Genomic DNA, 12537 nt, shown 5'->3' with positions numbered 1-12537 from the left:
TTCATACATGGCAATGTGCAAATCAGGCTTGACCCTGTGCCTCATGGGAACAGTCCAGCCAGAACTGCCAAGCCATGTCTTCCCTGGTCCAGAATCAAGCATCCTAGGACCGGTTTCTGGCTATCAGTCGTCATCAGCCAGGATAGCTTGACTCCAGTGGCGTAGTTAGCACGGGAGCCATGTCTAGGCAAACCCTTCCCACATAGGGTGAACACCAAAACAAACAAGATGATGGACGGAATGTTGCACATTGGCAAAACATTCACCCCCAGTCACAGATCTGGGATTAATCCATCAGTATTTTGCTCACCACGCCCCCCCAGTTCAGACATGGCCATTTGCAAATCAGTCTTGACCCTGTGCCTCATGGGAACAGTCCAACCCAAACTGCCAAGCCATGTCTTCCCTGGACCAGAATCAAGAATCCTAGGACCGGTTTCTGGCTATCAGCCATCGTCAGCCAGGATAGCTTGACTACAGTGGCGTAGTGAGCACGGGACCCACGTCTGGGCATAAACTTCCCACATAGGGCGAACAGCAAAACACACAAGATGATGGACGGAACGTTGCACATTGGTAAAACATTCACCCCCAGTCACAGATCTGGGTTTAATCCATCATTATTTTGCTCACCTCGCCACCCCAGTTCATACATGGCCATGTGCAAATCAGGCTTGACCCTGTGCCAAATGGGAACAGTCCAGCTAGAACTGCCAAGCCATGTCTTCCCTGGTCCAGAATCAAGCATCCTAGGACCGGTTTCTGGCTATCAGCCATCATCAGCCAGGATAGCTTGACTGCAGTGGCGTAGTGAGCACGGGACCCACGTCTGGGCATATCCTTCCCACATAGGGCTAACAGCAAAACACACAAGATGATGGACGGAATGTTGCACATTGGAAAAAAGTTCACCCCCAGTCACATATCTGGGTTTAATCCATCGTTATTTTGCTCACCACGCCACCCCAGTTCAGACATGGCCATATGCAAATCGGTCTTGACCCTGTGCCTCATGGGAACAGTCCAGCGCGAACTGCCAAGCCATGTCTTCCTTGGACCGGATTCAAGCATCTTAGGACCAGTTTCTGGCTATCAGCCATCATCAGCCAGGATAGCTTGACTCCAGTGGCATAGTGAGCACGGGACCCACAACTGGGCATACCCTTCCCACATAGGGTGACCAGCAAAACACACAAGATGATGGACGGAATGTTGCACATTGCAAAACATTCACCTCCAGTCACAGATCTGGGTTTGATCCATTGTTATTTTGCTCACCACGCTACCCCAGTTCAGACATGTCCATATGCAAATCAGTCTTGACCCTGTGCCTCATGGGAACAGTCCGACACGAACTGCCAAGCCATGTCTTCCCTGGACCGGAATCAAGCATCCTAGTTCCGGTTACTGGATATCAGCCGTCATCAGCCAAGATAGCTTGACTCCAGTGGCGTAGTGAGCACGGGACCCACGTCTGGGCATACCCTTCCCACATAGGGCGAACACCAAAACACACAAGATGATGGACGGAATGTTGCACATTGGCAAAACATTCCCCCCAGTCACAGATCTGGATTTAATCCATTGTTATTTTGTTCACCACGCCACCCCAGTTCAGACATGGCCATATGCAAATCAGTCTTGACTCTGTGCCTCATGGGAACAGTTCAGCCCGAACTGCCAAGCCAGGTCTTCCCTGGACCGGAATCAACCATCCTAGGACTGGTTTATGGCTATCAGCCGTCATCAGCCAGGATAGCTTGACTCCAGTGGCGTAGTGAGCACGGGAGCCACATCTGGGCATATCCTTCCCACATAGGGCGAACACCAAAATAAACAAGAAGATGGACGGAATGTTACACATTGGCAAAACATTCACCCCCAGTCACAGATCTGAGTTTAATCCATCGTTATTTTGCTCACCACGCCACCCCAGTTCAGACATGGCCATATGCAAATCAGTCTTGACCCTGTGCCTCATGGGAACAGTCCAGCCCGAACTGCCAAGCCATGTCTTCCCTGGACCAGAATCAAGCATACTAGGACCGGTTTCTTGCTATCAGCCATCATCAGCCAGGATACCTTGACTGCAGTGGCATAGTGAGCACGGGACCCACGTCTTGGGCACCTCCTTCCCACATAGGGCGAACAGCAAAACACACAAGATGATAGACGGAATGTCGCACATTGGCAAAAAGTTCACCCCCAGTCACATATCTGGGTTTAATCCATCATTATTTTGCTCACCTCGCCACCCCATTTCAGACATGGCCATATGCAAATCAGTCTTGACCCTGTGCCTCATGGGAACAGTTCAGCCCGAACTGCCAAGCCAGGTCTTCCTTGGACCGGAATCAAGCATCCTAGGAACAGTTTCTGGCTATCAGCCATCATCAGCCAGGTTAGCTTGACTCCAGTGGCGTAGTGAACATGGGACCCACTTCTGGGCATACCCTTCCCACATAGGGCGAACACCAAAACACATAAGATGATGGACGGAATGTTGCACATTGGCAAATCATTCACCCCCAGTCACAAATCTGGATTTAATCCATCATTGTTTTGCTCACCACGCCACCCCAGTTCAGACATGGCCATATGCAAATCAGTCTTGACCCTGTGACTCATGGGAACAGTCCAGCCCGAACTGCCAAGCAGTGTTGTCCTCGGACCGGAATCAAGCATCCTAGGACCAGTTTCTGGCTATCAGCCGTCATCAGCCAGGATAGCTTGACTCCAGTGGCGTAGTGAGCATGGGACCCACTTCTGGGCATACCCTTCCCAAATGGGGCGAACAGCAAAACACACAAGATGATGGACGGAATGTTGTACATTGGCAAAACATTCATCCCCTCACAGAACTTTATTTGCTTTCTGGTAGCATAACAAGATGAAAGACACTATCCATCTGTAAATAGATTGTTTAGATGAAGCTAAACCTGTATGAACTGGGCCATAGTTTATAAAGTAATGCAAGTCAGTGCAAAGCACTGCATAACATTTTTTTTTATAAAGCAACGCAAATAACCATTTGCGCTGCTTTGTAAAAACCGTAAATAATTTTGCTTCAGGTCTGCATCAAAAAAGTGACACAAACCTGACTCAAAATCTTTGAAAATCTGACCCTATATGAATATGATTTGATAGAATACGACATGATATCGATATGTCTTGATGTGATGTGATATGATATAATATTTGGGATGAGACGGGTTGTGATGTGATATGATATGTTGGGACTGTAGTGCAATTGTTTGACTGATATCGTCCAAATGGCTGTCGTATGCCATTCTATAACATTGGGGGTGTCACAAACCAAGAAATGGAGGTGCATAAAAAAGCCTCCTAGGAGTAAGAATCACAGAGAGACATTTGCCATTTAGATCTTTTTTTACATTCTAAGGAAGGTGGATTGTATTATCTCCATGGTGTTGAACACTGCCATTGTTTATCTACCTTATTTGTTCGGAGCATGAAAAGGCTATTCAGATTTATATTTCAATAATTCCCACCAAGCAGAAGAACGCATCCTCAACGTATCAATTTATTGGTGTTGTCATTGGTATGAGAGATATTTTGCTGTGCATCAGCACAACCACAAATCAAATAGAGACCACCACAAAAAGCAAACATTGCCAAAACCAATAGATATGGCATTCGCAAAGTGCAGGCACATGGAGGTACGTGAAATACTGGCTCACTTGCAAAGGCACAATTTTATGTATGCACACACTCAAATGCACCCATTTTCACAAACAGAAGGGAAACCCAAAAATACAGAATAATAGGAGCAAGCATCAATGCACATAGACCAATTGCCACACATAGGCAAGTGCAGCGAAGCAGAGGATGACGTGAAGAAAGAAGCAAGTGATTATGTGCATTGAAGGCACACAGTGAAGTAGTACATGGTGATGTGCATAACAGGAGAACTAATGATGCAGCTCACAGGAGACATGGGTGATCATATCCGGGAAGACTAAGTCATGCAGTGGAGTGGTGTGGCTCACTGGTTAGAGGCAGACCCGGAAGCAGAGGACAGCCCGGGACCAGGGTTCAATTCCCGACGCGGCAGGGTCGTGGACCAGGGTCAGCGGACTCGATAATTCTCGCCTCGGTGCCTACTCTAACCAGGGATCACACTCGGCAACTCTGGGCATTAGCTTGCCTCAACTCCACAACGGCCCCCCACATACGCCGGGGATGCCTGGTTTCACCTTGGAGATACCCAGTAAGGACCATCTCACAGGGAAAGCCAGGACGGGTTCCCCAGCGGTCTATAGCACAGAGATACTCCTTCGGGAGTCGATTTTAGCGCGTTAGAAACCCACAATTAATTAATGCACCTAAGGTGAGCAGTGGGTAATGTGACTCATTATCACACTGGGTGCTATGGATCTCAAGAGCACCACACGTTGTGCATCAGTTGAACACTGGCTATTGCACAATAAGGGAAGCAGTGAGTGATATATAGTTTGTAGACACAGGACTTGAGGGATCAATGGAGAACAGCATGGTGCACAGAATGGTGAACAATGGAAAAGATTGGGATGTACAGTATGCAGCACATTTCGATGGGAAGTGGGTGGGCAGCAGGTAGTGTCAAAGAGGTCTCAACATGTCCAATGTCAGACATGGGGAGCTGGAATAGACCTGCATTTATCTTAGTGATCTGGGCCTTGTAGTATTGTCCCATTATATATGCAGGACCACATTTTGCAGACAGTAAAGAAATATATATAAGGACTTGCACCCTTCCATACAAATAGTGCACAAGGTCATAATAGGGACAAGCACACCTGCACAGCTGCTCCGTGCTTCATAGCATGTGTGACACTTTCAGCCATTTCTCAATGTTTGACTAGTAGCATGTGCTGTTGGATCTCTTAGACTATATGACAAGTAGTTTTAATGACAAATCAATCTTTACTGATTTATTACTACCATTCCATAGGAATTAACCATGATAACTCTCCCTTCTCTCAATTAGAATTTCCAGCTTAATAAATGTAAAAAGAAATCTCCAATGTTAACCTATGAGGGGGTGGGGGTCTCTCAAAAGTGAAAAACGACTTTGGGAGTTTTTCACTATCAGGGCATGTAAAACTTGAAAGCATATGTCCTACCTTTTGATTATAGAAACTCTAGACCTCTGAGGCGGAAGCCGTAGGTGTTCTAACTCGCATTTTTTAAAACTGTTTGATTTGTGTTGTATTCTTATTTTAAAACTTTGCACCTTACCCAGAGCTTTTCTCTGCCTTTTACCGGCAAGCAGGCACCCCACAAACAACGGATCTAGCACTGCTCTGTGGGAAAGATCACACGGCCGCCATCGCTGCGGAAACGCGAGGCCACGCCCACCCATCAGGCCACGCCCACCCTCTAACCTATGAAAAGCGCTGACTGCTAGCGCGTCCATTAGAAACTCTAGACCTCTGAGGCGGAAGCCGGAGGTGTTCTAACTCGCATTTTTTAAAACTGTTTGATTTGTGTTGTATTCTTATTTTAAAACTTTGCACCTTACCCAGAGCTTTTCTCTGCCTTTTACCGCCAAGCAGGCACCCCACAATCAGCGGAACTAGCACTGCTCTGTGGGAAAGATCACACGGCCGCCATCGCTGCGGAAACGCGAGGCCACGCCCACCCGTCAGGCCACGCCCACCCTCTAACCTATGAAAAGCGCTGACTGCTAGCGCGTCCATTAGAAACTCTAGACCTCTGAGGCGGAAGCCGGAGGTGTTCTAACTCGCATTTTTTAAAACTGTTTGATTTGTGTTGTATTCTTATTTTAAAACTTTGCACCTTACCCAGAGCTTTTCTCTGCCTTTTACCGCCAAGCAGGCACCCCACAAACAGCGGATCTAGCACTGCTCTGTGGGAAAGATCACACGGCCGCCATCGCTGCGGAAACGCGAGGCCACGCCCACCCGTCAGGCCACGCCCACCCTCTAACCTATGAAAAGCGCTGACTGCTAGCGCGTCCATTAGAAACTCTAGACCTCTGAGGCGGAAGCCGGAGGTGTTCTAACTCGAATTTTTTAAAACTGTTTGATTTGTGTTGTATTCTTATTTTAAAACTTTGCACCTTACCCAGAGCTTTTCTCTGCCTTTTACCGCCAAGCAGGCACCCCACAAACAGCAGATCTAGCACTGCTCTGTGGGAAAGATCACACGGCCGCCATCGCTGCGGAAACGCGAGGCCACGCCCACCCGTCAGGCCACGCCCACCCTCTAACCTATGAAAAGCGCTGACTGCTAGCGCGTCCATTAGAAACTCTAGACCTCTGAGGCGGAAGCCGGAGGTGCTCTAACTCGCATTTTTTAAAACTGTTTGATTTGTGTTGTATTCTTATTTTAAAACTTTGCACCTTACCCAGAGCTTTTCTCTGCCTTTTACCGCCAAGCAGGCACCCCACAAACAGCGGATCTAGCACTGCTCTGTGGGAAAGATCACACGGCCGCCATCGCTGCGGAAACGCGAGGCCACATCCACCCGTCAGGCCACGCCCACCCTCTAACCTATGAAAAGCGCTGACTGCTAGCGCGTCCATTAGAAACTCTAGACCTCTGAGGCGGAAGCCGGAGGTGTTCTAACTCGCATTTTTTAAAACTGTTTGATTTGTGTTGTATTCTTATTTTAAAACTTTGCACCTTACCCAGAGCTTTTCTCTGCCTTTTACCGCCAAGCAGGCACCCCACAAACAGCGGATCTAGCACTGCTCTGTGGGAAAGATCACACGGCCGCCATCGCTGCGGAAACGCGAGGCCACGGCCACCCGTCAGGCCACGCCCACCCTCTAACCTATGAAAAGCGCTGACTGCTAGCGCGTCCATTAGAAACTCTAGACCTCTGAGGCGGAAGCCGGAGGTGTTCTAACTCGCATTTTTTAAAACTGTTTGATTTGTGTTGTATTCTTATTTTAAAACTTTGCACCTTACCCAGAGCTTTTCTCTGCCTTTTACCGCCAAGCAGGCACCCCACAAACAGCGGATCTAGCACTGCTCTGTGGGAAAGATCACACGGCCGCCATCGCTGCGGAAACGCGAGGCCACGCCCACCCGTCAGGCCACGCCCACCCTCTAACCTATGAAAAGCGCTGACTGCTAGCGCGTCCATTAGAAACTCTAGACCTCTGAGGCGGAAGCCGGAGGTGCTCTAACTCGCATTTTTTAAAACTGTTTGATTTGTGTTGTATTCTTATTTTAAAACTTTGCACCTTACCCAGAGCTTTTCTCTGCCTTTTACCGCCAAGCAGGCACCCCACAAACAGCGGATCTAGCACTGCTCTGTGGGAAAGATCACACGGCCGCCATCGCTGCGGAAACGCGAGGCCACACCCACCCGTCAGGCCACGCCCACCCTCTAACCTATGAAAAGCGCTGACTGCTAGCGCGTCCATTAGAAACTCTAGACCTCTGAGGCGGAAGCCGGAGGTGTTCTAACTCGCATTTTTTAAAACTGTTTGATTTGTGTTGTATTCTTATTTTAAAACTTTGCACCTTACCCAGAGCTTTTCTCTGCCTTTTACCGCCAAGCAGGCACCCCACAAACAGCGGATCTAGCACTGCTCTGTGGGAAAGATCACACGGCCGCCATCGCTGCGGGAACGCGAGGCCACGCCCACCCGTCAGGCCACACCCACCCCCTCTATCCCTAAATGACCCTCCCACGCAAGCGCAGCGGACGAGCGCAGCGGGAGCGCCTAGGGCAAGCCCGTCTGCGCCCGTCCGCGCCTGGCCCGTGCCTAGGGCCAGCCCCCCTGCCTGTCTGTCTGTCTCTAGCCACACGTGCTGGACCAGATCCCAGCTTCTCCTCCTAAAACCCACTACTTGCCCTTCCACTACACGATGTAGTCCCGATTACTTGGAAGATGCCTCTTTCCACTGCCTTCAATGTAATTTTACGCTCCCGCCTTGGAGCCTTCGCCCCTCTCCCTGCCTTAGCCTGTCGAAACGCCTGTCCCACCCCCTGACGCTGAAAGCAGGTCTGATTAACTGCCGTTCTTTGCCCCGCCATGCCAACGAGATATGGACGTCAATAATCTCTGACGCCTGGGATATCCTGTTCCTTACCGAGTCTTGGCTCACAGATACCTCCACTCCCGATATCCATCTTGCTACCCCGCCGGGCTATATCTTAAAGGGCATCAATCGTGCAGGGGGCAAATCAGGAGGTGGTCTTGCCATCATCCTAAAATCCCACCTCAATTTGTCCATCACCAAATTGACGAACATCGGGATGATTGAAGCTATGAACTTCACTATCTCGGATACCGCGGCAGTAATATTGGCGGGTACATTAGTTTACAACCCTCCTACTGCCTCTACTCTCTCTCTAACGGCACTTACCCACCTGTTGGCGGATCTCTCCCTCAAACACCAACATTTTCTGGCGCTAGGAGACTTCAACCTCCACATGGATAATTCTCTCTGCTCGAAAGCTAACAACCTGCTAGAAACAATGCAGAGTCTGAACTTACTTCAGTTAGTCAAAGGCCCTACACACACAGCTGGGCACACCCTTGATCTAATCTTTGCTAACTTCTCAAACATCACAGTCTTTCCTTCCCTCCCTCTTACCTGGTCTGACCATCATCTTGTCCCTTTTAATCTTGAGTTAAGTTTGAAACCCGCCCCTACTGTCCTCAGGAAAGAGCTGGGGAGAAAGTGGCATAAAGTCACCTGTGCCACCTTAGACCCCTTATTCTACTTTCAATCGGACCCTCTTTCCAGTGACATTGATGGAAATGTTTCCAGACTTAATTCTGCATTGCTCCGTGCCATCGACTCCATCGCCCCCCTCAAATCCATCTCCTCCGCTAGAACCCGCCCCTCTGCCCCTTGGTTCTCTACTACCCTCCGCGAGGAAAAAAGCAGATGCAAACTACTTGAACGCAAGTGGCGGCAGAACTACGACCCTGAAGCCAAAGCTATCTACAAAACCGCTCTGAAAAAATTTCTTAAACAAAAAAAGCCACCATGAGAGATTACTTCTCATTACAAATTTCCAACGCTAAAAACTCCTCAAAAATCCTCTTTAATATTGTCAAAGAATGTATTAATCCCCCCGCTAGGGCCACGCAGACCCCCTCCAGCCAGGCACTATGCGATGGACTCTCGGACTATTTCCTTGAAAAAATTAACAAAATATGTACCTCATTCCCCACTGAGGTATCCCCCCTGATTCCCCATGTAAGGGCCCCGGAATCCGCCTCCCTGCAGTCCTATAACGAGCTGACTCTTGAGACCGCACTCAGGCTATTCACCCAATGCAGATCTGGTTCCCCTTCCGACCCAATCCCTGCCAAGATCATGGGTGACCTAGCCCCCTCACTAGCCAACTCCTTTCTCTCCATCTGGAATGCCTCCCTCCATCATGGCATCTTCCCAACTACGTGGAAGGAAGCACTGCTGGTCCCCATTCTGAAAAAGCCTGATGCCGATCCTACTAAATTCTCCAATTATCGCCCTATCTCCCTCCTCCCCAAACCCGCAAAAATCTTGGAAAAGGCCGTGCAGCTGCAACTAACAGAGTATCTGGAAGACAACTCCCTGCTACACGACTCCCAATCCGGATTTAGAGCAGGTTTCAGCACTGAGACTGCTCTTCTGGAAGTGGCTGAGACCATTCGTGAGTGTGTGGATAGGGGCGAGGAGGCCATGCTGGTCCTCCTCGACCTATCCGCCGCTTTTGATACGGTCTCCCACAAAATCCTACTAAACCGTCTCAAGCAGGTCGGAATCGGTGGCTCCGCTCTTGCCTGGATTGAATCCTTTCTTGTTGGCAGAACTCAGAAGGTGATGCTTAGGCCGTTTAAATCAGAGGGTAAACCCCTGCTGTGTGGTGTTCCGCAGGGCTCTGCCCTGAGCCCTCTGTTATTTAACGTTTATCTCGCACCCTTGGCCGCAGTGGTGGAGTCTTGTGGAGTCAGAGTGGTCTCTTACGCTGTTGATACTCAGCTGATATTCTCCTTTAGAGACCACTCGGACTCCACCTTTGCCAACTTCCGCCAATGTCTGGACAACATCTGTGACTGGATGACCAACAATCACCTAAGACTGAATGCTGACAAGACAGAAGTCCTGTTTTTTAACCAGAAAAACCCTATTTCCCCCACCCTGTGGTGGCCCACAGCACTTGATCCTTCGCCCACCCCTGTCCAATCAGCACGTAACCTGGGCTATCAGTTCGATGACTCACTCTCTTGCAAAGCACAAGTCAACAAGGTCACCTCTGCCTGCTTCGCGAAGCTGCGCATGATCAAGAAGATCTTTCCCTACCTCCCCTTGAACGCCCGCCGAACAATCACTCAGGCCCTCATTACTTCTCACCTAGATTACGCCAACAGCTTATACCCCGGCGCACCTCAATATCTGATCGATCGGCTTCAGATCGTTCAGAATGCGGCGGTCAGGTTGATCGGAAATATCCCCTACCGTCAGTCGGTTGCCGCCTATCGCAAAGAGCTCCACTGGCTTCCCATTGCAAGCCGCATTCAATTTAAGATCCTTACCCTCGCCTTCCGAGCTATCCACGGCCTTGGACCTAGTTACCTAAAAAAGCGAGTGTCAATATCTCAATCTGTCAGATCACTTAGATCTAACAATTTACGCCTTTTGATTGCACCTCGCTTTCGACGTTCCAGAATGGGCGGCAGAGGGTTCAGCGTAATCACTGCTAAACTATGGAACTGCCTCCCAATCGACCTCAGGTTCTGCCCGTCTGAATCCATCTTCCGTGCTAAATTAAAAACCTGGCTGTTCTCCAGATTATGATTTCTGTCTGGTAACAAGCTTATTCCACCCCTCCTCCCTTGAGGTTCTGTTTCTAGCGCCAGGACACCCCTCCGGGGGTAGCTGCGTGCTGTATAAACTACTTAAATAAATAAATAAATAAATAGAGCACCCTGCCCTATGGGCTACCAGGGGCCTACCTTAGGGGCGACTTACATGCCATAACATGGGAGTGTAATGCTTTGCAATAGGTTTAGAATGGCAAGTTGGCATGGCAGTGTAAACTGAACACACAGGCTCTGCAGTGGCAGGGCTGAGACATGTATAAGGGCTACTTGAGTGGGTGACACAAGCTGTGCTGCAGTCCCACTAGTAGCTTTAATTTACAGGCCCTGGGCATATGTAGTGCACTGTACTATCGACTTTCAGGTAAATTAAATGTGCTGCTTGTGGATAAGTCAATCAAACCATATTTAGGGGAAAGAGCACATCACTTTAGCACTAGTTAGCAGTGGTAAAGTGCTCAGAGTCCTAAAAGCATCAAAAGGTAGTCGGAAAAAGAGGAGGAGGAAGGTAAAACGTTTGGGGTGACCCTTCAGAGAGGGCTATTTTCCAATGCAACCCCCCTCCAGCCTAAAGCCAGGGTAGACTAAGCAATACATTGATGGAATTGCCTGCTTAAGGCGATAGAAAATGAACAATGGCCCAATACTGCAGGGGCACTTGCCAGTTCTATGATTTTTTAAACCCAGTTGGAACCCTCTGTCTATATTCCCTGGGGCCACTCTATTAACCCATGGGGAATCTAGCTCCATACATGTGGACCCAATGTGTGCAGCACCTAACTATAACTTGCTCACAGATGCATCCCAGTAGGAAGACAGTACCACCATGGCCAACAAGTGATCTGGCCCATTCCACCCCTTGGGTCTGTCTTCTGGCCCCAACCCAGGGAAAACTCTGTCGAAAAGGACCGCAAAGAACAGAGGCCACTCACAGCTGTCAGTGTCAAAAACCAGGCCCCAGGCCATCCAGGGGCCTCTGTCCTCTCTGGCTTCTCAGAGTGGGGGGCAGTACCCTCAGTTGTCGTGCACCCTTTTTCCACTCCAGCTCCCACCAGTTCAGGGGCACTATCCTGAAACTGCACCTTCAACCCAGGGTCTTTACCATTCAGATTAATAGGAGTCAGAAGGCAGCCCTCCCTCCCCCTGCCCTTCCATCTGGGCTTATGTACAGCTCCATTTGGGAGTGGTAGTCTCAGGAAACTACCTGTCAGAGGGCCTGTGGCAGCTGCCTTCCCAGTTCTCCTGATATGGGGGCAACTAATTCCCCAGAATACAATCAATGGGCATCTGGGAACTAAATATGACCCTACTCTGGGTCTCCTCCCCACCCCACTTTAAGGACACCAGGATTATAGAGCAGATAAAGTCCTGCGCCTGAGCCATCCTTCATACCTGGTTGGTATACTGCTCTGAGGAGACTAGCCTTTCCACAACCATGGTTTGACTAGCCCCGGTATCCCATTATATATGCAGGACTACATGTTTCAGACGGCAAAAAAAATATATAAGGACTTGCACCCTTCCATGCAAATAGTGCACAAGGGCATAATAGGGACAAGCACACCTGAACAGCTGCTCCGTGCTTCATAATATCTGTGACACTTTCAGCCATTTCTCAATGTTTGACTAGTAGCATTTGCTGTTGGTCCTCTTAGACTATAAGACAAGTAGTTGTAATGACAAATCCAACTTTACTGATTTATCATTACCATTCCATAGGTACTAAACATGATAACTC

The sequence above is a fragment of the Lissotriton helveticus genome, chromosome 4_1, assembly GCF_964261635.1.
Source record: "Lissotriton helveticus chromosome 4_1, aLisHel1.1, whole genome shotgun sequence".
Taxonomy (NCBI): domain Eukaryota; kingdom Metazoa; phylum Chordata; class Amphibia; order Caudata; family Salamandridae; genus Lissotriton; species Lissotriton helveticus.
This window is presented reverse-complemented; position numbering follows the sequence as displayed.